General features: G+C 33.5%; 1 protein-coding gene across 1 annotated transcript in view; it reads left to right on the forward strand.

Annotated features, from left to right (window-relative positions):
* Window positions 1-6,074, forward strand: part of LOC117121986 (growth hormone secretagogue receptor type 1-like) — a 22,217-nt gene that overhangs the window by 10,457 nt on the left and 5,686 nt on the right. The gene's annotated exons all lie outside the window — the stretch shown is intronic.

The raw sequence follows: 6,074 nt of genomic DNA on the forward strand, positions 1-6,074 counted from the left end.
GAAAAAAAAAAAAAAAAAAAACCAGAACAAACATGGAAAATATTATAAGATTTAAGATATAAATATCCAGTATTACAGTTTTGGCCATTTATTACAGCTGTGGAATTGTATTATTTTTTGGTATTCTTTTTCTAATTGAATTTTCAATAAAGAGATTATTAAAAAAGCAATAAACAACTATAATCAATAAATTTAAAAAACGCCTTTCGGTGTCATTTTCTTCTCATGAACTAATGACTGCAATAAAACATTACACCTACTTATATAAGTCTGCGGTTTGTTCGTTCGTTTAAATAGAAATTGTTCTCTGTTAAATCCTACATTGACAATTATAATAAGAGTATTTTGATCAGTAACATATTACATTCCTTCTTTTATTGCCGATATCAATTAAATGTTGACTAAAAACGATGGTACATACGGTGCTAAATGACGTACTAAGGATGATCACTTTCTCAGATGACAACATAATTGAAAAGCGAACATTCCAAAAGTGATCCCATTCTATAGCAACCTAAGTTGTATAATCTTCATTCAAAATGCTGTAAGACTAGGCCTAATAAACGGTTCAGGAAAGAATATATATTCATTTTCTATGTACAAAATACTCATAGTAATCTGTATTTTTCTCTAAAGAAATAAAATAAATTGTTGCATTTTTTTAGGCCAGATTCAGAGTTAAAATTCACGAGAAAATGTCATTTAATTCATTATATTGTAGTAGTGTACCGCGCCTCCAAAGTTACAGTTGTAGATTCGTGCGCGACTCCAAAACATGTCTTACTCCTCAAAAAGTTTCTCAAATCATCAACGTAAATTCGAACTGATATTGCAAAATGATATGAAAGACCAAATTTTATTTGAAATAATAAAAATTTATTTTATTTTAAACTTCATTGGTACAGCTCATCTATCATTAAAACTTCCTCTACCATTTCCAACCTTGGCGTCACATTTGATGACAAGCTTTCCATGCAAAATTACATTGGTAAACTCATAAAATCTGTTAACTTTCATCTACGTAATATAGCACTTATCAGAAAATACTTATCAAAACGAACTACGGCTCTGATTATTCACACTTTCATTTTCTCCCGACTTGACTATTGCAATTCTCTTTTATTTAACATTCCTAAAATCCAAATTAACAGGCTTCAACGACTACAAAACTCTGCTGCACGCATACTAACATTTACTAACAGACGCACTTATATTACCCCCATTTTACGTGAACTTCATTGGTTGCAAATTGATGCCAGAATTCAATATAAAATCCTTTTACTGACTTATAAGTCACTAACTCTCAATCAACCCGCATACATTAATCAACTTCTTCCCAAATATGTGCCTGGCCGTTCCCTACGGTCATCTGATCTCAATTTTATTTCTGTCCCTCGCACCAACACTAAGACCTTCGGACACAGATCATTTTCATTTGCTGCAGCCACACTCTGGAACGCACTACCACTTCACATTAAAAAATCAACATCAATTGCTTTATTTAAAAAATCACTCAAAACGCACTTATTCCAACAATAACAACATGCAGGTCATCGTGGAGCTATGTGGGAGTGTTTCAGTCAGTTGTATGAGATAAAGTGCACTCGAGGGGCTAGATCTGCGCATACCCTAGGTATCCGTTATGATGAGCAATATGGGTGTGATACTCGCCATGATAGCAAAAGGTTGCAGGTTCGAATCCCGCCAGACACCCTTTTTTCAGACGTTTTTGTTAAAGGGCTATACTTGATACGACTATAACATCTTCATATTCGAGCACTGTTAGTATTATTTATCTATTTGTTTACAATGTGTTTACTGCTGTCTCTTATTATTATTATTATTATTCTTATTATTATTATTCTTATTATTATTATTCTTATTATTATTATTATTATTATTATTATTCTTATTATTATTATTATTATTATTATTATTATTATTATTATTAGTATACATACTGCAAAACCTCGAATTGAAGCCCTGGGCTTCTTTTTTTGCGAACTTCCGATGGATGGGCTTCTTTTCGAGATAGGCTTCTTTTCGAGACTACAGTACTTTAGGCTTTAGCAAAGCAAAGAGGGGAGCTTTTTCTTTTCAAAATAAATGCTGTAAATTTTGTGAAGCCACTGTAACATCAATCTGTATCATGGAGTGTATTTAACTGCCATTAAATGACTTAAACTACTGTATAAACCAAGCTTGTATTTTTTCCCCTGAAATTCATGTACAGTGTATGTACTGTATTATCTCGAAATGAAGCCTAAAAAGGGCTTCAATTCGAGGTTTTACGGTATTTCATTAATGTGATTTGCCTGCTGATCGTTTGTGAAACATGCAGCCCGATATTGGATGTGTTTGGAATAATAACCTTTTAGACATATTTTTATAGCACTTTTCACAATAAATATCTTCTCAAGAAAAAATATACATGCCTAGGCCTTATTTACAAATAACCCAGGAAATACCGCCGTAACCTATTAACAAATGATGCTTTAGAAACTATGTACACATTTCATTCAAAATGTTGGTACAGTTGACAACATACTGTGACACACTTCTGAAAGTAAAATATGCATTTATTGAATCGAGGTAAAACGAAATATTACGTCTATCATCCTGAAAACACTCAAAACTAGAGAAGTCACTCCATAGGGCATACCTCCGTCATTTGCCCGCCGGACAATATGCAGACCGTGTATGATAGGGATTCCATTATTTTCTTTTATGAATGAAGGTAAAAAATCATACTTCCGTGAGCTTGACCTTGTCCTTGTCCTTGACCGTTCATATCCAAAATTTAATCATCTCTTTCTTACATCACATGTACCATCCCATTACATTTTATGATGATCCATTCCTTAGTTTTTAGGTAATTTTGCTAATAGACAGACAGCGGCCAATACATCCTCCTTGGCGGAGGTAATAATGTGTTTACTTTCCAATAGTTAAAGCATTTTTTCTTAGTAGGTGTTATGTGAGCTACCGAATGTCTACAAACTTGATTCAGTTCAAAAGTCTTAAAACTAGGTTTATGATAGCTGTATAGCATGCGTTTGCTCCACAGGCAATATGAGCTGTTGGTTTTTAACATTTTCGCGCTTTTTTATCACTTTCTTTATAGAATATTACATTTCCCAGTTAGGCTGTTAACTTGATTACTCAGGGCAAGTGCTTCGTTTAAGAAATATGTTAAGTACGAAATATGGGTATTATATAATATTATACTTCCAGATGCAATTATGAGACTGGAACCCTATAACCATGAAATGTAGATGTAATCATTTCAAAAGGTTAAGTACTGCAATTTTACAATTATTATAGTTTTCAGAAAACAGGTTACATAGAGATTGACATACTTTTGGTATTTTATACATGTAAGTCCATGTAGGCCTATCAGTCATTGCAAATGATGCAACATGCAGGTCATCGTGGAGCTATGTGGGAGTGTTTCAGTCAGTTGTATGAGATAAAGTGCACTCGAGGGGCTAGATCTGCGCATACCCTAGGTATCCGTTATGATGAGCAATATGGGTGTGATACTCGCCATGATAGCAAAAGGTTGCAGGTTCGAATCCCGCCAGACACCCTTTTTTCAGACGTTTTTGTTAAAGGGCTATACTTGATACGACTATAACATCTTCATATTCGAGCACTGTTAGTATTATTTATCTATTTGTTTACAATGTGTTTACTGTGCTACGCAGCAAACCTAATTGGGTTTCAAGATTAAAAATTTCTTTATTTGTGGCCTTTCGGAAAATTTGGTATAGGCTATCACATCGCAATAAAGAGTGTAAGATTAATACAAAACAAAGAACAAAAAATTAATTATAATTAGCTTAGAATACAGGACCCATATGGCACCGAAATACCCTGAATGGAAGACGTTGTGAAAAATGTGAAATGCTGAAATACAAAAACCATTGACGTTGTACGTACGGTAGTTAGCGGCGCCCTTGCCACGGATACACTAGAGTTCCTATCTCTATATAGGAACTCTAGGATACAAAAAAGTCATAATATATATAAAGAGCCATTTTGTGTCCAACGCGATACGCGTCGGTCTGTATCCAACGCGATGTGCGTTCCTCCTGTGTATAATATTGTATAATACAATTAGCGGCCTCCTGTAGTATTTAATTTAACCTTTTTAGGAGTTGAACTTCATGTAACTATATTTATAATTTTTTTAATGATTTCACTACTTTATATCCTATTTCATATTATACTGTATATACTGTTATAATTTACTACGGTACTGTATTTTTAAGCAGTTCTTTATTCCTTGTCGATAGTCGGATAGCCCCTCTATGGCAAGCATTCTTCAATTAGGCAATCGAATATTCGAATTCTAAAGATAAATACTAAATCACGCTTTTGATATTAAATAGTTATCAATTAAGTAATAACATCATAAACACAATTAAACATGTGAAAATACTGTGTAAATTACCTAACTCGTATACTTTGCATGTGTTCATTGGGAAGATTTGGACACAAAAATGGACGGTGTATACCACGTGACTTTCGCAAACCGAGGAAAGGAATGTCGCATCTCTTTATATATATATATATGGCTCTGGGATACACGACTCGGTCTGATTCAAAGATTACTTATTTAGTAAAAGTAGTAATAGGCCAATACATAATTTTATTACATGACTATTATATTACATATCTAGTTAGGCCTATTACTTCGTACAGTGCTTAAGTACAGAAATTGTCACTGTGATTGTACGATGTTTGTCGGCGTGGCAAGGAAAAGAATGAGTAATCCTAACCACTTTCAAGGCTAGTGTTGCAAATTTACAATTCTCTATTCTTTTTCTACTCACTGTGTTTTTGTTATCACAAGTCAATGTAGTGCCTTTCATTATAACGGGAGGGGGTTAATTACCACGCTAGAGGGGATATTCCTTATTTAATGAGAGGTAAATAAACAAAATACATGATATAGGGATGTTATGCTGAGTTTAGAAACATATTTAGAAAAATGAAGCGCTGTAATAGTGGTATTTATAGCATGCTCTTAAGTATCGTTCGCAAAAAATGTTAGTATTAGCACAAAATTACTAATGTACATTGCGAAAATGTGCAACGTTAATTACTTAAGTAGAAATAATATGAGTGAACTGACGTATAAACAAGTTGTTTATTAACCTAAATGATCATTGATTGCCTAAAAACATACTAAAAGTAAAAAGTAATAATTGTTGATAGAAGGCCATGAACTTTTAGAAAAGATAGTGACAATTATGAACTGCTATTACATTAATCGACCAAAGGGGATTCATGAAGGTCTGCACGTAACAAAAACAACCACAGAATCATTAGGTCTACGCACACAAGGGCAAAACAAAACAAATAACGAAATACACATAAAAAGGCCTAGTCAGTATACTTTTTGCAATGAATGTAGTGTTACATCTAAATACATCGCTTGTAGAAGATTTTTTGGACGAGCACGAACTTGTATACTTATTTTGTGCTCTCCATTCAATCTCATCGGCCAACATCGGTGTAACAGAGTTTGCACGGTTTTAGTTTTCAGAACAATTTTATTGAATTCATTGATAATATGCTCTCACGCATGAGTCCAAGAATCGAAAAAGAGCTCAAGGTGTCTATTAATCATTGATAGGCATGCTCAGTGTTTAGATTTACAGCATGCATGATGGTCTCGAAATAATTGATGACGTCACGTGTGATGAATACAATTTAATTAAATTTAGAGGGCTGAATGCTTTAAGAATTGTAGTTTTTGTCCGTTCGGCTCTTACATTACAGCGTTTACGTTTTATTTTTCTCTGTCGTAAAACCATGCAACGTTGCGCTTATCAGCATAAATGACGAACATAAACGTAACTTTTCAAACGTACGTGTTGGGAAATATCGTAGACATACAAACTTCAATAGGTCTATCGAGTTATTTATAACGTATGCAACTCGGTTACAAGAAACTTCGTTTCCAAATCTTTGATACTAAAAAATAAACATAATTGTTTATTATTGTATTCAGAAGGCTCACGTGTTGCATTTAGTACAATTATATATACACATAAAAACCAGTC

The sequence above is a fragment of the Anneissia japonica genome, unplaced genomic scaffold, assembly GCF_011630105.1.
Source record: "Anneissia japonica isolate Jap-2015-1 unplaced genomic scaffold, ASM1163010v1 scaffold352_len1594369_cov220, whole genome shotgun sequence".
Classification (NCBI taxonomy): Eukaryota; Metazoa; Echinodermata; class Crinoidea; order Comatulida; family Comatulidae; genus Anneissia; species Anneissia japonica.